At 58.5% G+C, this 23,927-nt stretch overlaps 1 protein-coding gene across 8 annotated transcripts in view; it reads right to left on the bottom strand.

Annotated features, from left to right (window-relative positions):
• Positions 1 to 23,927, bottom strand: part of IQSEC1 (IQ motif and Sec7 domain ArfGEF 1) — a 211,252-nt gene that overhangs the window by 53,496 nt on the left and 133,829 nt on the right. The window contains exon 1 of one of the 8 annotated variants that reach the window (XM_059879677.1): positions 19,407 to 19,494. The exons of 4 other annotated variants lie outside the window; for them this stretch is intronic. The gene's annotated coding sequence lies outside the window, so the exon portion shown is untranslated. Of the gene's footprint in view, positions 1 to 19,406; positions 19,495 to 23,927 lie in introns of those variants that run through there. 3 more of the 8 variants (XM_059879679.1, XM_059879680.1, XM_024982734.2) reach the window with 3 other exon arrangements.

The following is a 23,927-nucleotide window of genomic DNA, read 5'->3' as shown; positions in this document are numbered from 1 at the left end:
AAATGAAGACAGAATGGGAGAAACTGTTTTCAAATTATGCATCTGATAAGGTCTAGTATGTGAAAAAGCTGGCTTGAAACTCAACATTCAAAAAACTAACATCATGGCATCCAATCCTATCACTTCATGGCATATAAAAAGGGGAAATGTGGAAGCAGTGGCAGACTTTATTTTCTTGGGCTTCAAAATCACTGCAGACGGTGACTGCAGCCATGAAGTTAAAAGACGCTTGCTCCCTGGAAGAAAAGCTATGACAAACCTAGAGAGCATATTACAAAGCAGAGACATCACTTTGCTGACAAAGGTCCATACAGTCAGAGCTATGGTTTTTCCAGTAGTCATGTATAGATGTGAGAGTTGGACCATGAAGAAGGCTGAGTGCTGAAGAATTATGCTTTCCAGCTATAGTGCTGGAGAAGACTCTTGAGAGTCCCTTGGACTGTAAGGAGATCAGATCAGTCAATCCTAAAGGAAATCAACCCTGAATATTCATTGGAAGGACTGATGCTGAAGCTGAAGCTTCAATAATTTGGCCACCTAATGGGAAGAGCCGACTCATTGGAAAAGACCCTGATTCTGGGAAAGATTGAAGACAGAAGGAAAAGAGGGCGGCAGAGGATGAGATGGTTAGATAGCATCACCAACTCAATGAACAATGAATTCATTTGTTCAATAAATTTGAGCAAACTCAGGGAGATAGTGGAGGACAGAGGAGCCTGGCGGGCTGCAGTCCACGGGGTCACAAAGAGCTGGACATGACTTAGCGACTGAACAACAGCAACAACAATCCATGTTAGATAAAGGATGGTTACAACTCAACAATAAAATGGCAAATAACCCAATTAAAAAAATGGGCAAAGGGGATTTCCCTGGTGGTGCAGTGGATAAGAATCCGCCTACCAAGACAGGAGACACAGGTTCAATCCCTGGTCCAGGAAGATTTCGCATGCCTCATGGCAACCAAGCCCGTGCAGCACAGCTACTGAGCCTGTGCTCTAAGCCCGCAAGCTGCAGCCACTGAGCCTGTGTGTGGAGAGCCTGTGCTCTGCAACAGGAGACGCCACCTCCATGAGAAGTGTGCACACCACAGCGGAGAGGAGCCCCCGTGCGCCGCAGCTAGAGAAAGCCCACACATCAGCTGTGAGGACCCAGGGCAGCCAAATAAATAAATAAGAATTGTTAGCAATGGGCAAAGGATCCAAGCAGGATTTTCTCCAGAGAAGATATATGAACGGCAAATAAGCACATGAAAAGAGGCTCAGCATCACTGATCATTAGGGGAATGCGAATCAAAACCGCAGTGAGGCGAATCAGCCGACCACCACTAGGAGGGCTGAGCCCCGCCACCCAGGGCTCTGGAAGAAGACCTTCCGGCAGCCTGGCTGGGGGTGGGGAGATGGGTGGGGACACAGTTGGCAGGGTTGAAATAGTCCAGTTAGGGAGGTGGGTGGAGAACTCCCACTCCAGCCTGGCCTGCCCTCTAAAAATAGGCTGTAATAAATGGGGCCAAGAGAGCTCCCCTCAGCTGTGGAGCTCTCCACACACGGCTCACAACCCGGATTCTCCAAGGATTCCAGGCGCTTCTCCAGGCCCAGGGCCTCGCCGCCCGCCAGGACAGTCTTGGCGACAGAGTTCCGTCTCGGATTTGGGGAAAGGGCATTGAATTTCCCTGTTAGCGTTTGGACTACAAAGGATGGAGTCCCGGGAAACCAGCCGCTTCTTCATCCTCTTGTTTTCTCTTCCTGCAGAGTGTGCCTTTTGCTTCTGCTGTCAACTGCCTCACAGATGAATAATTCAAGGAATCGTGAGGCGAGTGAGAGAAGTTCCAGCCTGGAGAGGTGGAGAAAGCCAGTTTTTCTGCGGAGTGGAAATGACCAGACTGGGCAAGAAATCTTACACGAGCCGTCTGGGCAAAGTGTTTAGGCTTCTGAGCCTCTGTTTCCTCAAGTGTAAAGGGAGGCTCATCACCCACCTCTCCCCTGGCTAATTAATTCTCCTTGCCCTTTCATTTAATTTAGCAAACACACGTTAGTGCTCACTCCATTCCTGCGCTTTGAGGCGCAGTTGGGGAGACACTGCCCTGTGTATGATGTTATGATAGTCTGGAGAAAGTAGCTTGTCACTCTGCCCGACAAGAGGCTCCAAAGATGAAGGGACATTTAGGCTGGGGCCTTGAGGGGTGAGTAGGAGCCCGCCTACAAGGCAACAAAGGAATGAAACTGTTTCATTTCACTGTATTGTCCTAGGCTTCAGTCCTGATCTACTTGCCTTGGCCCATGTCACACGCCCACCCACAACTTGACCTCACCCCTTCCCTGGACTTGTGACAGTCCCCCCTTCCCCACCTTCCACAGCCTTCCTGCTCTCCAGACCTGTGGCACCTACGCCCCCAAAGGCTGACCACGCAGTCCCTCTCCCACAGACCTCCTCCTGCATCGTCTTGTCTGGCTCCAATCTCCAGCCCTCGTCAGCCTTCCAGCAACACCCTCCATGGTGCTGGCTCACAGCTAGGATTTGGATTTCAGCTTTTGATGCGACGTCCCCCAGAAACTCACCCAGACTTGCCCGCCATCAAAGTCAGAAACTCCCCTTTCACGCTGTCCCATTCCCCTGTCCCTGCTCTCCCATCACAGCCAAGAGCTGTGCTGTCCTTGCCGGGCAGAGCTGGGCCTGCGTCCTTCTCTATAGCATTCCCTGTGCCTACTATGGGCCTGGAACACCGAGGTGCTCAGCTGAATAAGTCAGAGGCAAATTTAGGCCTGGGAGGCAAGTCTTGCCCCCTGTCTGCTGTTTTAAATAAAGTTTTATTGGAACACAGTCACACTCACTCAATTCTGCACTATATATGGATACTTTTGCGTCACAACAAAGTTGAAAGAGACTATTATGGTCGCAGGCCTCAAGCGGCTCTCCATCATTTTCCCGGCGATGGGGCTCAGATGTGGCCATTGCTGCACATAACTGGCCTGGTCTCAGACACCTGTCGCCATGCCAGAGGAATTTTAAGTCCAACCACAAAAAGCTCACTGGGACTTGGGTTGGCCAAGACCAGACCACGACAGTGAGATGAAACCGGCCTTAATGTGAGCACACCCTAGAACCTGAGAGCCAGAAGGGGCCATGGTGACCTGGTGCTGCTGCCCACTGTTCAGATGAGGAACCTGAGTCCCCAGGTCAGTGCGGGCTGCAGCCACGAACTGGGCATCTTTTCCTTAGCGCCTCCTTCCCAGTGCTCGGGCAAAGGACGCCCCAGACGGAGGGAACCGTCATGGCTGGAGGTATAAGGAGCACTTAAATGAACAGTAAACGTTGGATGCAGTTGTTATGATGCCAACAGGTGATAAATGGATGAATGGCCCCGTAAGGGCCTGGGAGAGCTCCTCGAGGAGGGCTGCGGACATCAGAACCACATGGTGGGACCCAGGGGCAAGGAAGAGGAAACCCCGCTCCACGGAGCAACTGCGTGATGCCCAGTGGTGCTCGGTGACTGATGAAGTGGACCAAACAGCCAGCAACGATCACTTCCTCCAAGAAGCCCTCCGAGCCTGGGTCTCTGGAGCACTTGCCTCCCCCACCACCCCCCTGGCACAGCAGATGTCGGTTTGTTGCAGAAGTAAAGGAAGATGGGAGTGGTGGCCACAGATAAGAACACGCTCACTGCATCCCTCCCCAGGCTGGCTGCTCCTGGGGGCACACCCTCTCCCTGTCCCTCTGCTGAGTCCAGCCAGGCGATACGGACTGCTTATCCTGAAGTCCTGGAGACAGGGTCCGTGGCAAAAGGCCTATGGCTACCAAGTGCTGCAGCCACTTGAGTCAGGAGTCTGTACAAGTGGGTGGGAAATGGCCATTGGCTGGATTTCTTGCAGATTCAAGGGGCCTGACAATGTCAGGAAGAAAATTAGAAGCAAGAAGTTGAACTGCTTTCACCAGTGACGGCCTCTTCCCTGAGCCCCGTCAGCACCAGAAGGACACTGCTCGCCACCCTCTCCCCGCCAGGTGCCCCGCCAGCCCCAGGACATGATCACCGGCACCCCCACCGCAGCCCGTCACGCTCAGCCCTCTCCTCCTGGCTGGTGGCGCAAGGACGCCAGATCCTCGGGAGTGGGGGGTGTGACCCACAGCATTTGCACCGAGTCCCTCCCCTGGGGACAAGCTCTAGGAAACGCTCCGGTCTGTCCAGGACTGGCCTGAGCCCACTCTGCCTGAGAACAGCCCAGGCCGCCCCCAGATAAAGCACAGCCTCATTCTCCCCATCCTGTCTGCGTGCGTGCGTGCTAAGTCACTTCAGTCGTGTCCAACTCTTTATAACACTCTAGACTGTAGCTCACCAGGCTCCTCTGTCTGTGGGATACTCCAGGCAAGACTATTGGAGTGGGTTGCCATGCCCTCCTCCAGGGGATCTTCCCGACCCAGGGATCGAACCCCCGGCACCTGTGAGTTCTGCATTGCAGGAGGATTTTTATCTGAGCCACTGGGGAAGCCCCTCCATCTGGTCTAATCCCCCTTAAAGTTCACCTCCGCCTGGTTATCTGGCTCAGTTACTTGCTCCCTGGTTTACTGTCCCTCCTCCATCACCAGGGTGTCCCCAGCATCCTGGGGTGGTGGACAGTAGGTGCTCAGGAGATCTGTGATGAGCTGAAGGATCGTGTTGAACTGGGTTCACTCTGGTTCAGGGCCAGCACGAGGCCAATCTGGTCCCATTTGATCTAAGCCAACGCCCCTTTTCACGTGAAACTGATCTTCAGAAAAACTGATTCTCATAACCAGGGTGATTCTCATAACTTAAGGAACCTGTGAGCTAAAGCGTCTCTAAAAAGAGGAACCCCCGGGGGCAAAGCAAACCACCGTCCCTGACGTATGTGGGTTTCTTTCCCAGCAGCTGCGCTTCACTGGGGGCCACCTGCACCAGGAGGGTAGAGGGGGTGGCAAGGCCTTGCCCCGCGTGGCCATCCCTGCTGGCAGCACGGATTCCTATCCGTTGCATCCACTCGGCCACCAAGGGCCAGCCAAGCGAGCCCCAGCGGCCCTCTGCTTTAATGAATAGATGCGTTCATTTGTTACAACAGCAAGCGCTCCGCTGCCTGGTTTGCAAGCGGACGCCAGTAAGTGCTCCTAAAACGACAGCTTCTCTTAAGTGGGTTAAACATTCCCCGCTGCGATCTGCTTTATGTTATTGATTTAACCAACCCCTTCCCTGGTCCTTGGGCTTCCCCTGTGGCTCAGCTGGTAAAGAATCTGCCTGCAATGCGGAAGACCTGAGTTCGATCCCTGGGTTGGGAAGCCTGGAGAAGGGAACGGCTACCCACTGCAGTATCCTGGCCTGGAGAATCCCATGGACTGTATAGTCCGTGGGGTCACAAAGAGCTGGACACGACTGAGCGACTTGCACTTTCACTGGTCCCAGCGGGAGGAAGACTTCATCCAGCTTGACCCAGCTCCACGGACTCGGAGTCAGCAGGCATAGGGCAGGTGCGATGTCTGACTCACTAGTTGAATAAACGGATAACTGGGCACAGGTGCCTTCCTGAATGTGGTCAGTGAGTACCCGCCAGGCATAGGCTGGGCGCCACAGAGGGTCCAAGACATAACAGATGCGGAGTGGTCAGTGAGCGCCCGCCAGGCACAGGCCGGGCGCCGCAGAGGGTCCGAGACACAGCAGACGCGGGCCCTGCCCTCGGGAAGTTGGGTGGCTGGGGGCTGGAAGGAAGCAGCCCACACTGGCTGGTGCCAGCCCAGTTTCCACACACATGTTCACACGATCTCGATACTCGCCCGACAAGGCGGGCTCACATCTCAGTTTCTCACGGAGGCCCCAAAGCCCAGAGAAGGTAAGTAATTTCTGCAAAGACGCACAGCCTGCTAATGACGGCACTGAGCTGAGAACAGGGGCGCTGACGCTCCGCCCGCGACTTGCCTCCACCAGGGAGAGACTCAAGAGTGTGGCCCCAGCAGCAGCTGCAGTCCTGGGGGGAATTCCGAGCGATGCTCAATCTCACCCTGCAGTGATTCTGATGTCTGCAGGAGTCGAGGATCCCTGCGCTGCTCCAGGGAACTAAGGTGGGTGATCAGTGCAATCATGCGATTGACCTGGCACAGGGGCAGGAACAACTGTGGGCAGAGGGACGGCCATCAGGGAGGGCTTCCTGGAGCAAGTGAAGCCTGGACTGGGATCTGCGGCACAAATGGGAACTCACTGCAGGGCACTCTGGGTACAGGAACCGCCTATACAGGGGCGTGAAGTATGGGGATGGGTGAGCTGTGAGGAATGAGGCTGGAGGACAGGGCAGGGGCTTCATTTTATAGGAGGGTGTTGGAGGGCCGGGGGAGCTGGCAGAAGTGGCCTGGATTTATCCTCAGGTTAGTTTTCCAAGCAACCACACAGCACCTGTGTGCCAATTACTTAATAGTATTCTGTATATCAGCACACATTATATCTGCTCCATCAGTGAAAAGTCATTCGTGCCCAGCATATATTGAATTTTGTCATAAATCACCCCAACCGAACACTGTTACAAAACCCCGCGCAGAGCTTGTTATCAGCAGAAGGCCGGTGCTTGAGGCTTGCTCTTTGTTTAAAACAGAGATTAAAAGTATAGAAAATCCATGTTACAGACGGCAGCTATAAAACAGAAGGATGCTTGCTGTATTCTGATATGGAAGGAGATACAAGATACATCACAAGGAAGGGGTAAACACACACACACACACACAGAGACACACACACAGAGACACACACGCACTCTGACGGACATATCTCTGGGTGATGACTACCTCTGGGGGCTGGGGCGGGGGGCACTCACTGTCTGTCTTGCAGTCTCTTTTATATACTTGTTTCTATAAAATATATTACTTCCTACAAAATAAGGACCTATAGTTAAGCGTTTTTGGAGTGATAAAGAGCCGTGAAAGAGACAGTCAGTGTAATGTGTAATCTGTAATCTAATCGGAGGGGCTGAAACAGCCTGGAGGGGAACAGCTTTCTCCTGGGGCAGGGTACATCTGACAGTTCCACGTCACTGAATGTAGCATCCGTGGCTCACCTGGAATCGTCCCATGCCCACCTGTGGCCTGCATCTCACACTAACAGAAACCCAGGGATCTGAGAATATACTCTGCAGCAAGACATAACACCGAGAGGAGGTCATGGCCCCTCAGGTGGGGGAGGGCTGCCTGGTTGCCAGGGGGACGGGAGGCGGGGTTCCAGGGCCCGCGTCCCCTCCTCGGGATGTGGGTCTCCCTGCATCCTGAACAGAGGGACAGCCCCAGGGAGCGCCTTGGGCACGGAGGCTGAGGGCCTGCCGCCGGATGCCGTGGTCTCTGAGCCAGTTATCGAGTCCCAGTTACTTAGTCCCGGTAAGGAAACCGGGACACGGAGGGCTTTGTGGCTGGTGGCCCCTGAGCTGGTCGGCGCAGAGCCGGGATTCCAGCCCGGGGGTCCACGTGTGAAAAGTCTTGGGCTGCAGAGAGAACCGGAGCCCACGACAGAGCAGTAGAGCTCGAGGCTCAGCCCGGGTCCCCCGGGGGACTCCCAGAGCACAGCCACCCTGAGCATCTCTTAGGAAGCACGACCCACAGACAGCTCTGGCCTCGCTGGTGTTTTCCATAAATGACTGTAATGTATATGTAAACAACACAGATATCAAGGTTTGGAAACCCCTGGAGTGTCAGAAACGCAATTTGTAATTACAAGCGCACAGCAATTTGTTCCCTTTCAGGCACGTCTGCAGTAATTATCACCCTGGTGAAGGGTGACCACACGGAGCGCAGCGCGGGGACCTCTCCCAGGACTCCTCCTTCCCCTCCCGCGGTGCCCGGTCCTGGGGACTCCCGGGGGGCCTGTCCTGGGGCTCGGCCCTGCTCGTGGGCACCCAAGCACGGACAGTGATGGCCCAAGTGTGAGCGATCCCGCTCTGGAACGCATCCCCTGGTCGGAAGGACACGTCTTCACTGAACGCACATCGGCTCCCCTGTGCTTCCAGCCCATTGCCAGGTGCGGGGACCCTGGGGAAGCACTGCCAGGCCCTGCAGGCCTCCTGGGGGCCCCGGCCTGGCTGGACCAACCGTCCCTGGGCACTCACAGTGTGCCGGTGCCCGCCCGCCCGCCCGCCCGCCTGCGAGGGGGCGTCTCGTCATCCGCACCACACTGGCCGAGGCGGCGGAGTGGAGGTCTGGATCCCAGCGCTCTCCTGCAGGCGCTGGTTTCGCCCAGCTGTCCCCTGGTCGGGCTGGGTGGCAAATTTAGATCGGCTTAAAACGTCAGCTCAGGTCACAGCTGATGGATGGTCCCGGAGGGATGAAAGACGGAGAGCCGGCAACTGCGGGCGGGAGCCCCTGAACCGACGGGCCGGGCGCCACTTGGGGTGCTCGGGAGGGCGGAGGGGGGCGTGGCCCCACCCTGGCCTGACCAGTGCCGCCCCGACCCCACCAGTCCCGCGCGGGGCCCCGCGGGGCCAGCCCACCCGCCACGGCCGAAGGGCCCGCGCCCCCTGCCGTCCCCCTGGAGAACTGCAGTCTGGCCTCCAGCCCCAAGCGGACCGGGCAGCCCACCCGCCACCGCCGAGGGGCCCGCGCCCCCTGCCGTCCCGCTGGAGAACTGCAGTCTGGCCCTCCAGCCCCAAGCGGACTGCACAACCTCTGGGCACCCCGTTAAGCTTCCCCTTCAGATCTCCTCCTTTCTGCACCACCGAACACAACCTCCCCCACCGTCACACAGCAGGGGGGCGGCTGGGTCAGGAAGCAGAGCCAGGACTCAAACACAACGTCACTGACGTTTCAATCTGAGTCACTGATCTAAGGAGGCTGAAACCCTGGCTCCTCGCTGCTTAAGAAATAAGCACCAGGGACTTGCCTGGTGGCCCGGTGGTTAGGACTCCGTGTTCCCAATGCAGGGGCCGGGTTCAATCCCCTGGTCAGGGAGCTAGACCCCACACGCCACAACGAAGGACCCCACATGCAACAGTGAAGATCGAAGGTCCTGCCCGCCGTGACTAAGACCCAGTGCAGCTACACAGATAAATAAACATCTTTAGCGAGAGCGAGAGAGAGAGATTGGCACCGGACTCTTCCCATGCCCATAAACCCTTGCGGTTTCGGCCTCTGCCCGCCTCGCCCCTCCCACTCACCCACCCCGGGTGGCGCTAGTGGTAAAGAACCCGCCTGCGAATGCAGGAGGCGTGAGAGATGCGGGTTCGATCCCTGGGTCGGGAAGATCCCCTGGAGCGGGGCACGGCAGCCCACCTGAGTATTCTTGCCTGGAGAATCCCATGGGCAGAGGAGCCTGGAGCGGTGTAGTTCATGGGGTTGCAAAGAGTTAGACACAACTGAAGTGATTAGCACACACACCCTCCCACTTGGCTCCAGCCTCACACCCAGTGAGCTGGCTCCTGCCCCTGGGCCTTTGCACACCCCGTCCCCTCTGCCTGGTGCTCTCTTTCAGCTACGTATTCCCGACTCCACCTTCATGACTCAGCTCCAAAAGGATAAAAGTCATGTCTGTGGGTCTCACTGTGTATTTCCAGCCTGGCAGGTACTAGGTGCTGGAGAAAACCTTGTGGATGAGATAGTACGTCTAGTTCACGTGAGTCTGTGTCCTCGAGTCAATGTGCCTTCACAGATAAAGAGGTCCTGCTCAGGGGCCAGGCGCAGACGTGAGGGTCCTTCATACTTGAGCTTCAGGGGCATATTGTTGTGGTTGTTCGTGGCTCGGTTGTGTCTGACTCTTTGTGACCCCGTGGACTGTAGCCTGCCAGGCTCCTCTGTCCATGGGGATTTCCCAGACAAGAACACTGAAGTGGGTTGCCGTTTCCTCCTCCAGAGGATCTTCCCGGACCAGGGATTGAACCCATGTTTCCTGCTTGGCAGTTGGATTCTTTACCACTGCATCGCCGGGTGATAGTAATAGGTGCTCGAGTGGAGGGCTTGGCTGAGGAGCTCTGCCCAGGAGCGGCCGGAGCTGAGACGCGGACCCAGGTCTGCCCTGAGCCAGGGCCGCGTTCCCTCTCAAGATTCTCTGGGCTGGGTCTACTCAAGCTGCTCCCACCGATGCAGGAGGGTGTTTGGAGGTGCCTCTGCCCCGGTTACCAGCAGAGTCCTGGAGGGAGATTCTAGAGAACTGAGCGGAGGAAGCCCGTCTCAGAGGAGAGGAGACACCTCACCAGGTACCTCTCTGCCAGTGAGCTGCCGGGTCTGTGCATGAATTCAGAAACGGCTCCCTCTTGTGGTGGACACAGTGTCTCACCAGCTTGCAGCCTGGCAGCAGTGCTTTGCCAGCTGCTCCTCCACAGGGCACAACCTGAGCCTCTGCACACTGGCAGCGCCTGAAGCTTGGCCCCGCTGGGCGACTGTGACCCCAGGCCCCGCCACCCCCGACATCGGCCCCACTGGGCGACCGTGACCCTAGGCCCCGCCACCCCCGACAGCAGCGGTGGGTCCCGCTCTTCCTTCAAGGGGGCAGGGAGCCCTTTTGACGAGGGCGTGTAGTCACACACGGGGTATGCTGCCACGCGGTGCTGCCCGCTGCCTTTCTTTCTGAGGTTGGGAGAGATAAAGCCCATGCCCACTGCCCTCTGGGAGATTTCCACGGCAGAGATAAGACACCGGCAGGTCCAGGAGTCACAAGGCCCACAGGGAACGCAGCAGTGGGGCTTGGGCTGCCTCCGGAGCCCAGTCAAACTGTAAGAGGCAGAATGGAAACTCTGGCCCACATCATGGGTTTCTGCTCAGCCGGGATGGGTGAGGGGTGGCGTGTTGGGGTTCCTGAGGAGACAGCCCCTCGGTCCTCTCACTGGGGCCACCCCGCGCCCTGGACTTCTGCACGGAGTCAGGAGGCCAGAGGAGGCTCAAGGTCGCCCGGTGGACAGCTGGCCACTGGCGGGGCCTCGGCCAGCTCCCCAGGCTCCACCCGGGCTCCAGACCCAGCGCCGCCGGGGTGGGCCGGAGGGGGAGCTGGGCCCCGACCGGGGCCTTCTCAGGGCACAGAGGGACCGTTCTTTGTGGCTCAACAGTCCCCCTGTTTGCCCCGTGCCAGGCTGCAGCCTCCCTCAAGGCCTGCTGACGAGGAGGAACTGGTGCCAGCACCCACAAATACGCGCGGCTTCTGTGGGGAGGCCGTCCCGGGCTCTCTAACCAAGTGGGTGGATTTAAAGGCCCAGAGGGCAGTCACAGGACGGGGCAGAGCCCGGGCCGGTGTTCCCTTTAAAACACGGCGGTGGACAAGCACACACAGGAGCCCCGCTGACCATCACGCCTCCAACGCCCGGGTTTGCTCTGGGGCGCGGCGGGGGCGCATGTCGCCGCATCATACACTCTCAGAAGGCCGAGTGATCAGACCGTGTGCTTGTGTTTCCTAAGCAAACAGGAAACACAGAGGAATAAACGCGTAGATAAAGCCCAGGACGAAAAGAAGGGGACGGAAGCCCAGGACTTCAGAGGACGCAGTGAACTCAGGTACTGACCTTCCCTGTGCGAACGAATGCTAAGTCCGCAGGGCCTGCTGGGAGCAGCCGCGTGTGGAGGCCCTTTCACACACAGCGCACTTCAGAGCGACCTGGAGGGGTGGGGCCTCGTACTGTCACCCCACCCAGGCACCAGCGAGGGACAGCCCAGGTCAGCACTGCCCCCAGGCCAGCGCCCCGCTCCCAGGCACCCAGAGCTGCCAGAGGCCCTGGGGCTGTGTCTTCCAGCAGGCCGTGGGCAGAGTCTTCTCTGGGCTCACGTAGGCAGGCTGCCGAGGTGCTGGGAGCCGCCTCCCAGCCCGGCCCCAGCTGGACCACAGCCCCTCGCCGAGCCTCGGTCTCCTCATCTGTTAAATGGGCGAATCCCCCAACCTTGCGGGACAGGAGTAAAGGTCACCCAAGGGGAGGGTCCTGGCCATTGCCAGGGGAAAGGCACTGGGATCTGGAGGGCGGACTGAGGGGCAGCAGTGACCTCCCCGTCCAGAGGGCAGCCCTCATCACTGCAGAGGATGCAGAGCTCCTCGGGAGCCAGCGGGCAGGTGTGTGTGTGTGTGTGTGTGTGTGTGTGTGTGTGTTTATGGGAGCCAGTGGGCAGGTGTGTGGGTCTGTGTGTGTGTGGGTGGGTCTGTGTGTGGGTCTCTGTGTGTGTGTGTGTCTCTGTGTGTGTGTGGGTCTCTGTGTGTGTGCGTCTGTGTGTGTGTTTATGGGAGCCAGTGGGCAGGTGTGTGTCTCTGTGTGTGTGTGTGTCTGTGTGTGTGTGTGTCTGTGTGTGGGTCTATGTGTGTGTGTGGGTCTGTGTGTGTGTGGGGGTCTGTGTGTGTGTCTCTGTGTATGTGTGTGGGTCTGTGTGTGTGTGTGTCTGTGTGTGTGTGGGTCTGTGTGTGTGTGTGTGTGGGTCTGTGTGTGTGTGTGTGGGTCTGTGTGTGTGTGTGTGTGTGTGTGCGTCTGTGTGTGTGTGTGTGTTCAGGTGAGCCTGAACAGCGGCCAGAACCCTGGCAGGTCTCTCTGTGGGCTTCCGCCCCCACCTCCTGGCTCTGGGCCCCCCCAGATGGAAAGGTCTGGCGGGGGTAGGGGCGGCGGTGGGGGGACGTTTAGTTCTCCAGGCAGAGGCTCCGGGAGCCGGGCGGGAGAGACACAGCCGGGCCGCCCCACCCGCTCTCACCTCGCTCCAGCGCCGGGGCTGGGGACCTCCTGCCTCCTCAGCACAGCCTCGCTGGCCCCCGGGGGTCTCCTCTGCAGCCCCCAGAGCTGAGCTCCGTCCACTCTCCCCGGGGCCCGTGCAGCGGCCGGTGTGGGTCATAAGCCCTGAGCCCCGGCCTAATCCCCCAGAGCCCGACTCAGCGCCAGCGGACACGTGACGGCCCGCAGACCTGTTCGGCAGGAGCGGGCAGGCAGCGGGGGAGGGCCGTCCTCCCGGCCTGGGGGCTGTCCCTGCCGTGGCTCCGGACCGCAGCCTGCGGTCCTGGCTCCTGCCCGCTGGGAAAGGTATGCATGCAGGAGGAGGGGACGGTTGGAGCAGGGAGGTGAAGGGACTTGTGTCACCAAACTGCTGGGCAGGCTGGGAAACGGGGTGTGCACGCATGTGTGCCTGTGTGTGCACACGTGTGCATGTGTGTGAAATGGAACCCTGATCTCACACCATTTACCAACACCAATTACAGATCTAACGTAAAAGGTGAATTCATGACTGCAGGGTAGGAAAGGATTCTTAAAACACACTCACACAAATGACGTGAAATCACTCAAATTAAGACCTCTGAAAGTGAAACGTTCATTCCAAGACTCCAGGAAGACTGAAAAAATGCAAGACATTTACAACATGTATAACTGACAAAGGACTGGAATCGGGAATACCTAAAGAATCCTCAAAATCCACAACAACAACAGAAAAACCAAGAAGACAGCCCAAGGTAGGCAGGAGGCTTCAACAGTCCCATCAACGAGGAGAACCAAACAGCCGATAAACGTATGAATACGGCTCAGCCCCACCGCAACCAGGAAGATGCAGAGTAGAGCCATTCCACAGCGGCCAGGCGAGCAAAAATGGCCAAGACTGACAACAGGGGTTGCAGGTGGGGTCGGGGGGCGATGGGCGGGGAGGACTACAGGGTCGGTCGGCTCTGGGACGATGCTGAGCAGCTCGTACCACCTGGCCCGGTTCAAGATAAATAGCAGAGAGGAGGCCGAACACGCACTGGGAGGTGGGCATGCTCAAGAACACAGCCCCGAACTGAAGACACAGACGGAAAATTAAGTGTGGCTGGCGGTGCAGTGGAGTACTACCTAGCCGTGACGAGGCCGAGTGACAGCTCCCCGTGACTCTGAGAAGAAGCCAGGCCCGAGCAAACATCTCCGGCCCAAATCCACGTCCGTGCTGCAGGCTGCGTCTCTTCAGTCCCATCCCCCTCTTTGCGACCCTGTGGACGGTAGCCCACCAGCTCCTCTGTCTGTGGGATTCTCAAGAAGAATACTGGAGCGGGTGGCGAGCCCTCCTCCAGGGGATCTTCTTGACCCAGGGATTGAACCTGGGTCTCTGACGTCTCCTGTGTTGGCAGGCAGGTTCTTGACCTCTAGCGCCACCTGGGAAGCCATATGCACAGATAGCTCAGAACAGAAACAAGGCCACGTTGTACAGTGGAGAAGGCAATGGCACCCCACTCCAGGACTCTTGCCTGGAAAATCCCATGGATGGAGGAGCCTGGTAGGCCGAGGTCCGTGGGGTTGCAGAGTCGGACACGACTGAACGATTTCACTTTCACTTTTCACTTTCATGCATTGGAGAAGGAAATGGCAACCCACTCCAGTGTTCTTGCCTGGAGAACCCCAGGGACGGGGGAGCCTGGTGGGCTGCCGTCTATGGGGTCACACAGAGTCGGACACGACTGAAGTGACTTAGCAGCAGCAGCACGTTGTACAGAGTTGCTCAGATAGGTGGGAAGACAGTGAGAGCAAGATGGTGTTAGTACAGAACTCAGGGTGGGGCGGTCTCTGAGGGGCCACGGTTGCAGGCAGAGCCCTCAGGAGTCGGGCGGGGGCTTCAGCTGCCCTGCGTCTCTGGGCCGGGGTGCTGCTCCTGGGCCTGTCTTTCCTTCCATCTTTGCGCATGACGGTTTGAGATGGAGATCCTGTGTGGTGTGGGATACAGGGGATAGGCAGGGACCCCCACTGTGACGGCAGCGCCCCAGGCACGACAGACACCCCGACAAGACAGGCAGCCCGGCCACACAGGGCAGCTGAGCTGGAGAGGGTCTAATCTGCTATTTCAAACCAGGGCCAAGGATCAGAGACAGCAAGGAACCTGCCCAAGTTTGCACAGCAAGTGGGAAGCCCGCAGGGCCGGAACTGGAGTCCGTCTCCCAGAGCCCAAGGAAGGGTGAAGGGGGCTTCTGTCCTCTCCCTTCTGGAAGGGCTCTTCCGCAGCGAAGCCCCTTTAACACTGACCAGGGCAGACGCACTCCTCTTAGCCCTTAGCAGCAGCTGAAACGCTCTTCTTGGTTTGATCCCTCATAGGTCGTGGGTCTCCTGACTCTGCAATCAAAGCTCCCAGAAGGCAGGGCGTTTGGTGTGTAGGTGCTCCAGAAATATGTGTTGAATGAGAAAATCAATGGAGCTGGCGTTTTGATGGGGACTTTGAGGCCTTAGAAATACTCAGTAGCTTTTCAATATCCTCAAAGGAGAAAACGGAAGCTAGCCCCGTGACATTGACATACTTTCCAGAATTACTTTCATAGCTGCCTGGGGAGGGGGCCTGCCATCACTCCCACTCTAAAGCGGAGGAGACTGAGGCTCAGAGGGATCTGTGCACAGGCTTCCCTCATGGCTCGGATGGTAAAGTATCTGCCCGAAACGTGGGAGACCCAGGTTCAGTCCCTGGGTCGGGAAGATCCCCTGGAGAAGGGCATGGCAACCCGCTGCTAGTCCTTAGGTCCCTGATGTTGTGCACTCGCTCAGTCGTGTCCGACTCCCACGGACTGCAGCACGCCAGGCCTCCCTGCCCTTCACCAACTCCCGGAGTTTGCTCAGACTCATGTCCATCGTGTCGGTGATGCCATCCAACCATAGCATCCTCTGTCACCCCCTTCTCCTGCCTTCAGTCTTTCCTAGCATCAGGGTCTTTTCCAATAAGTCAGCTCTTCACATCAGGTGGCCAAAGTCCTGGAGCTTCAGCTGTAGCATCTGTCCTTCCAGTGAATATTCAGGACTCATTTCCTTTAGGACTGACTTCACTGGTGGTTCAGATGGTAAAGAATCTGCCTGGAGTGTGGGAGACCTTGGTTCAACCCCTGGGTCAGGAAGATCCCCTGGAGAAGGGAATGGCTACCCACTCTGGTATTCTCGCCTGGAGAATCCCATGGACAGAGGAGCCTGGTGGGCTACAGCCCATGCGGTCGTAAAGAGTTGGACACGACTGAGCGACTAACACTTTCACTTCCACTTAGGCCCCTTGACCAAGTCCAAGACCTGATCCTAGTCCCGAATCTGGAGAAGCAGAATAATGAAGTGTCGCCATAACACCCCGGGGCGACTGTCTTTATTAGAACAGCCTGGCGCTGAGCGCTTTTCCAAATCTACACAACCATCCTGATAGCTTTCACTAAGTCCTTAGATAATTTTCTTTTTTTAAAGTCACTGGCTCTGGGAGTCCTGGAGCTAAAATGGCCCTCCAGGGCGTCTCAGCCAAGACACAGGACTCTTCTGGACCACCTCAGCGTGCAGACCTCCAGCCAGGAGAACTCACTGCTTTTTTTCTTGTTTGGCTCCAACTCAGCTGAGCACAACAAAGATTTGCAGTAGGCCCCGGCTCTGGGGACCAGCAGGTGCCTGGGCCACTGTCCTGCCCTCGGGGGATTCAGTCTGGGGATTCTGTCGTCCAGCAGGATTGCAGTGGCCCAGGCCCAAACTCGTAGCCGGAATGACAGGGTCCCATGGAGATCCTCTCTGTCTCAGTCTGCAGAGCCCGAGGGGATTCTCAGGGTCAGGCCCCCTCTGAGCGCCTCCCCCAGGCCGTCTGAGTGTGCAAACTGCCCAGCTGTCCGGGCGCGAGGGCCTGAGTCACAGAAGGGACTCCAGCCTGCAGTGGGCAAGAGGGGGCGGCATCTCCCGTGCATGCTGCTGGCCTGTTCTGATCTTACGATTCCAGAGCCTTCAGACACGTTAGCAGACGGGTCTGCGGCTTCCCAGATGAAATGGGAACGAGCGAGACCCCGTGACGAGGCTGGAAAGACGTTTGCTGGGTTTGAGCCACGACTGTGCTGGGTCAGAAGGCCACACGCACCCAGCTCTGAAAAGCCACCGAGAACTTGGCTGCCCGAACCCTGCCTTTCTAAGCCGGCGCTTGTGTGGCACTCCACTGCGGAGTCCAGGCGGCAGGGGTGGGGTGGGGCGGTGGGTGTCCTGAGGTCAGGCCCGCATCTGGCCCTGCACACTGACCCCTCCCCAGTTCAGGGACGATGGGACCCCAGGGGAGGAGGACACAGATTCCGCCTGAGGTGACATGGATGCCTGGAGGCCAGCAAAGGTTTTTGGGTGGCATCGGTGGGGTGGGCCCGGCAGGCACCAAAACGGGAGGGCCGAAGGCTGCCTCCAGTGGGCAGGCCGTGGGCACTGGAAGATGCTGCCCCTAGATGTGAGTCTGAGTTACACTTTATGGTGGCCATGAACACCGGGTCTGAGCAACGGTAGGAGGTGGGAGCCCCAGCCTCTACAGGGACCTGACCACATGCTGTTTCTTTCGTATCAGAAACACCTCCTGACAGGGGTAAGCAAGCCCAGTCCCAACCCTCTGTTCATGGTGGACAAGGTGGGTGGGGTGATGAGACATCTGGTCAACCTCCCCTGACCAGTTAGTGTCCCACTGCAGCCTGCACACCCCCGTGACGGGAGCTCCCTGCAAGAACAAAGGATGGCCGTGCTCTTCCAGGGGTGCTTGGGAACTCGGCACCCCGAGTCAGAACGTGGGTCGAAGGACAGCTGAGGACTCGGGGGTCCCAGAGCTGCCTTGGCCTGGGCACCCTGTCTGCACAACGGGGCAGGGGCCTGACTCAGATCATGGGTGTCATTGTGGGGCCGGCAGGAGTAGGGTGGACAGAGAAGTGGCTGGAAGGGCAGGCACCACAGGGAAGGGTGGCGACTCCAGTCACGAGACTCAAGATGACTTAATGCTCGTGAATTGTGCGGAGCCAGAGTCCCTGTCCTCGTCCCTCCACTGCGGGGACCTCCCGGGGGAGACGCCGAGTCCTCTGAGCCTCCCCCAGGCTGCAGCTCCCTGAGGATGGCCGGACTGCTGGAGAGCTGGGTGTCCTGGGGGTGCTGTGTGACCTTGGGCAAGTCCCTGCCCCTCTCTGGCCTCAGTTTCCCCAGCTCTAAGCGGAGGCGGGCTCTCACGAGCTCCCTGCAGCACTGATGCTCAGGGGCTGGGCCGTGGCGATGTGGCACCCTGGACACCTCCCAGCGTGTCCTTTCTGGCCTCCGGGGGGTCCCGGGGCCACTTCTCTTCCCTCGTTTCAAACCCCACTGCACACCATCTCTCTGGTCATTCACGGCTGCAGAGGCTTGGCCGCCGGGCCAGCCCAAGTGACGAGCCAGGCCTAAAGCTGGGGGCAGCGGAGGGTGACCAGAGGTCATCTTGGTCGAGAGCCCGGCTCCCAGGGTTTGCACCCTGTCCGCTGGGGACTGACCGCAGAGCCAGAGCAGGGGCTCCCCAAAGTGTGGAGCAATGGCCCCACCCCCACCCAACGCTCATGCTCAGAGTAGAGCACACAAAGCTGACCAGGCAAGCAGACCGCCCGCCCAGGGGCTGAAGCTCCTGGACAGGCCCAGGGGAGGGGACACCCACTGCCATCTTTCCGCTCTGTTGGCTCCGGGAACAGATCAGCTATGACAGTGGAGAGCTTATCGATTTAAAGTGACAACTGCCTGGCAGACACTTGGCAGGGGGTGTTTCCCCGTGACTGTGGGGACAAGGGGACAGCCTGATCACATCTCTGCCAACCAGCCCTGCCTCCTCACAGGGCCAGCTAGCTGGGCAGAGGAGGGGTTTACCCGCAATCAGAGCCCCTTAGTCCACAAGGGCTCCCCCCTAGGCTGGCAGGTGAGACAGAGTGTCCTGATACCCACAACAGCGCATGGTCACTTCCCAGACACCCTGCTCTCTCCTGCCCCATCTGGGCTGTGGCTGTTCCAGCCCCCAGCAGTCCTTTAATCCGACTCCTTGCCTGCTGGGTGGTCTGACCTGAAGGACCCCCAAGGCTAGGGACCAGCGTCTGGCCCACGTGGTCAGGGGAGGGACTGCCCAAGGTCACAAGAGGGTCAGGGGCAGGGCTGAATGCGGGGCCAGCGCCTCCAGCCCAGCCCTGGAGCGTCCATCTGGTTCCCAACGAATTCCTGAGATGCCTCAACCTCCCCGCCCGCAGGCTCCGGACCCTGGATCCGCGGCCGGGTTTCTCCGCGGAGAGGCGGCGCAGAGAGGAGGGGGGGTGGGGAAGGGAGGCCGTGGAGGGGGCCACATCTCCCCCCTACCCCGCGACCCTGCGGGTCTGGGGTCACGTTTCCCAGCCCAGGCGAGACCCCCAGCGGTGCAGACGCGGGGACGAACGCCCTGAGCCCCCTCCCCAGATCGCGCCTTCCGCGGGGGTTTCGGAGGAGCGATCCGCAGAGCCGGGAGGCTCCGCCGCCTATGGCCCCCCGGGAGCGACACCGCAGAGCCCGGTTCCGAAAGCCCGGCGCCCCCGCCTCATCCCCGCCAGGCCGGCGGCCAGCCCGGGCCCGCTGCGGCCCCACGCCTGCGGCCTCGGTCCTCCCCCCGGGCCCGGCTCCGCACTGCCGCCCCCGGCCCCCGCCCGACTCCCGGGCGCCGCTCGCGCGTTGCTGCAGACTCGGCCCCCGCGGACCCCCGGCCCCCGGCCCCCGGCCCCGCCCGCCGCCGCGCGCGCCCCCCGCCGGCCCGCCTCCTACCTCGCGGGGCCGCCCGCAGCCTCCGAGCGCGCGCCGCCGCGCCGTCCCTGCCGTCCCCGCAGTCCCCGCGGCCGCAGGAGCGCGGGCGGGAGCGCGGAGCCCCAGCCCGAGCGCCGCCGGCCGGCCGGCCTCCGCGCCGTGACCTTGGCGTGCGCGGCCTCAGTTTCCCCGGCAGCGGTTGGGGGGCGGGGGCCGGGTGCCGCCCCGGCCGCCGACGTCACCCGAGCCCGGCCAGTCGAGGCCGCTAGAGTCGGCGGGGCCGGGCCGGGAGCGGGTCTCGCACAGCCCAGGCGCGGCGGGGCGGGGGTGCGGGGGCGCCGGGTGGCCCGGCCTTTCACTCCGACTCGCCGAGACCCCCCAGATAAGCACCCCGGAGTCGCAGCCGCAGGCCCCTCCCACGGAGGACCGCGGTCCCCGCCGGCCATGCCCAACCCTCTCCCCGCAGCCGCCCAGTTCTCGGGTGAGAAGACCGAGGCCCAGAGGGTCAGCCACGGGCGCAGGGTCGCGCAGAGTGCTGGGGGCGGGGGGTGCTCTGTACCCGGCCGGCAGGTTTGGGGACGAGGGTACGGGCCTACTGGCGGCGCCCCCTACCCCACAGCAAACATGGCCTGGGCACCCACGACTGCTGGGGGCGGGCCTCGGGGGGCGGCCCGGCCTCGGAGACGGACAGGCCGTGGGGACGGAGTGGCGCAGGCGGACTGCAAGGAGCAGGGCGCTCCAGGAGGGCTGTACCCCGGGAACAAGCAGCCCAGAGGGCGCGCTGCCTGGTGTGTAGGGCGGTTCTGAGCGCCCTGACCCCAGGTTCAGGAGGGCTTCCTTTGGTGGGCAGCGGGCAGCCCCGGACCACGTGGGAGCCCGGGCGGCCGGTCGCGCGCCCTGGTGGCCGGAATCGGCGAGACAGGGGCCGGGCTGCTGTGGTCCAGAGGGCAGAAGGCCCGTGAGTGGTTGAGTCAGGAGACAGGCGGCTGGGCTGCCCTGCCACCCCGGGCTGTGTGACCTTGGGCAAGGCACCTCCCTCTCTGGGCTTCTGGGGCAAGGTGCGGGGAGCCTGACCGTGCCCCCTGACAGCTTGTGGCTCTGGATACCGGGGCCAGGTGGGGAGTAGGCCGTGGATGCTGGAAGGAATAGGCAGATCAGAGGTGAGAGGTGGACACTTTGTTCATTTACTTAAGCTGGAAACTATGATCCGGGTTTCACAGCCAAGGGCGGCGCAGAGAAGGTAAGTGTACTGGCCACACTCACACAGCCCGCCAAGTGCAGGGCCTCAGCTAGGTGGGGTGCGGGACCACCTCAGTCTCTTGTCTTGCGCACAGATAAGCACCTGAGCTCTTCCAGGAATAAACAAGGCCCTGGTGATGGCAGAGATGGGCCAGGAACGGCCCAGCTCCTGGGGGGTCCTCCTCACCCCTGATGATCTCCCTGGGGGATGGGCTTCAGGGCATCGCATGAGCCCTCACCCCAAACCCCATGTCTTTGCTGGAAGTTTTGTTTTTAAAAGCTATTTGTATACTTTCAGCAACTTTTTTTTAAAAAAAAGAGATCTTGAAGAAAAGATTCTTGTCATTTTAATCATTAAAAATGCTTTCACAGAGAAGCTATCTCCTTTTGTTGTCAATGCCAGGAATGAGTTACCTGGCTGGCGGGGAGTCAGGGGAGGGGCCTGGGAAGAACTAGGGTCTTAGAATCTGTTCAGCGACCACCTTTCTAAGCCTCCTTTGAATGCATCTGCAAAACAGACCCGATGATAAAACCCCCCAGCCTGCCCACCTTCAAAGGCTGGTCTGAGGATCAACTGTGATAATGTGTCAGAGGTTGTGTAAGATGTGCTGTGTAAATATTTGTATTCCCAGGAGCCATGGCAGAAAATCCGGATCAATCTAGCTATATAAAAATGAGAACTTCTACATGGAATAACACATACCGCAAAGCAAAAAAGGAGAAAGGGTTCACTGAAAAAGGATATCTGCAGAACGGATGACAGAAGTTCATTGAGGAGAATGAAATGAAAGTTAATTTCCCTAATACATAAAGAGCTCTTTCAAAGAGATGGGAAAAAGATGACTAACCAATTAGAAAAAAGAGGGCAGAGGATACAAACAAGCAGTTCATGGAAAGACATTCAATTTCACTTGTAATTAAATGCACATTAAAAAAATACAAACTGAAATACAACATGTTTGTCATCGTGTGTTTCTACCAGGCTGGCAAAAAAACGAAAAAGAACAAGTTTGATGATGCTTTTGCTGTGGCAGGTGGGAGGAGATGAGTGCACCCCGGCACTGGCGGCTGAGGCGCAAGATGGCGCAAGCTTTTTTGCAGGGTGGCCTGGAAAGGCATCCAGCAGGCTGGCATAAAGACACAAGGGCAGTTGCACACAGCACGCTGTCAGAGTGAGCAAACAGAGAGGAGAAACACCTCTGGTGTCCAGCCCTGGCGGACAGGGAGCCGGCATGACGGCACCCACAGGCTGACTTCCCAGGAAGAGCTCCAGGACGCATTTCTGCTGAGAAGTGCAAGGGACAGAAGGCTGCATGCTGCAGTCCCTCTAGTGTACACTGTGAAAGGTTAGACACATATGTGTACTGACGTTTCCTACTTCTCCTTCCTGAAAGGATACCCACACACCCAAACAACCTGTTATTGATGGCAGCCTTTTGGGAGGATGTGTGGAATGGGAGAGGGAGGAGCTTTTCCTTTTCATTTTATATCTTTATCCTGAGGGCTTCCCTGATGGCTCACTGGTAAAAAATCTGCCTGCCAAGGCAGGAGATGCAGGTTTGATCCCTGGGTCAGGAAGATCCTCTGGAGAAGGAAATGGCAACCCACTCTAGTATTCATGCCTGGAAAATCCCATGGACAGAGGAGGCTGCCGGGCTACAGCTGATGGGGTCGCAAAGAGTTGGACATGACTGAGAAACTAAACGATAGCAACAACTGAGGGTTAGTTGACTTTTAAAAAGTCACCAGGGATTATCTGCACATAGGTGCAGGCGCATGGGCTAATTAAATCTTCTTTACATGCCTTTAAAAAATTAAGCAACTGCCTTTAAAGTGAATACAAATCATTGGAATCTTATTACCTACAAGTGCACCAATGAAAGACCCTGATGCTGGGAAAGGTTGAAGGTAGGAGGGAAGGGGGACGACAGAGGGTGACATGGTTGGATGGCCTCACCGATGAGATGGCTGCGAGTCTGAGCAAGCTCCAGGAGTTGGTGATGGGCAGGGATGGACAGGGTGCTGCAGTCCATGGGGTCGCAAAGAGTCGGACACGACTGAGCGACTGAACTGAACTGACTGCACCAGTGAAGGGTTGCTCGACAGACGACTGTCACGATACATCCTGGCGGCAGAAACCTGCGCATCAGTCAAAGCAGATGCCCTTCTGTACGTGACTGACAAGGAACAGTCTCCAAGTGTCAGACTTTTCTGTAAGTGGAAAAAGCAAGGAGCACTACAGGGTGTGACGTGTGGCTGTTTCTCATAAGAAGGGGGTACAGAGTGCATGCTGCCGTGTGGACATGTTATCTCTGGCCAAGATGCTCCAGACACTGGTACACCGGTGTCCTGGGAAAGAGCGTGGGGCATTGGGGGCTGAGCGGGAAAGAAACTGGTTTTTCACTGAAATGTTCCTTTTAAATATCTTTTGTGCTCTCTGCTCGTGTGTGCTGCGTTAGTGGTGACTTTAGTCGTGTCCGACTCTGTGCAACCCTATGGACCATAGCCCGCCAGGCTCCTCTGTCCACAGGATTCTCCAGGCAAGGATACTGGAGTGGGTTGCTTCCCTCTCCTCCAGGGGATCTTTCTGACCCAGGGATCGAGCCTGAGTCTCTTACATCCACCTGCATTGGCAGGCGGGTTCTTTACCACTGGCTCTACCTGGGAAGCCCCTCTGCATGGGCTGCTGCTGCTGCTAAGTTGCTTCAGTCGTGTCTGACTCTGTGCAACTCCATAGACGGCAGCCCACCAGGCTCCCCCGTCCCTGGGATTCTCCAGGCAAGAACACTGGAGTGGGTTGCCATTTCCTTCTTCTGCATGGACTACATGCAACTAAAACAGAATGTTCTAAGAATAATCATTTCTGAGACTGCACAGGGAGTCGAGAGTCTTGCTCTGACCCAGGCTGGGGCTGACTCCCTGGGGACAATCGTCGTCCTCTGAGCCTTGAGGCCCCCTTCATGGAGCAGACAGGAAGCCCAGGGCAAGGCAAGTGCCCAGGCTCCTTGCAGCTCTGATGTCACGTCAGCCCGAGAACCTTCTGGCTGGAAGAGCCAGCCTGACGTGGAATGCTGCCTGGAGGTGGGGCCCCTGGCCGTGGGCTGTGGGAGCGGGGGCTGGGGGTCCGCCGCCTCGGCCCGCAGCCCCTCCAGGTTGGCCGCCGTGCCCTTCCCTGCTCCTTCTCCCACCTGCGGTGCCCTGCCGGAAACTCCGGGTTCACATTTCCTCTCCAGATCAGCCCTGGCGACAGGCCCACGGGTCGGGGTTGGAGATCTGTTCCTAGGGGCATGGACAGAGGACCAG

This window comes from Bos taurus, chromosome 22 (genome assembly GCF_002263795.3).
Source record: "Bos taurus isolate L1 Dominette 01449 registration number 42190680 breed Hereford chromosome 22, ARS-UCD2.0, whole genome shotgun sequence".
Lineage (NCBI taxonomy): Eukaryota > Metazoa > Chordata > Mammalia > Artiodactyla > Bovidae > Bos > Bos taurus.
The sequence above is the reverse complement of the archived record's forward strand: the minus strand, read 5'-3'. Positions and strand labels throughout refer to the sequence as shown.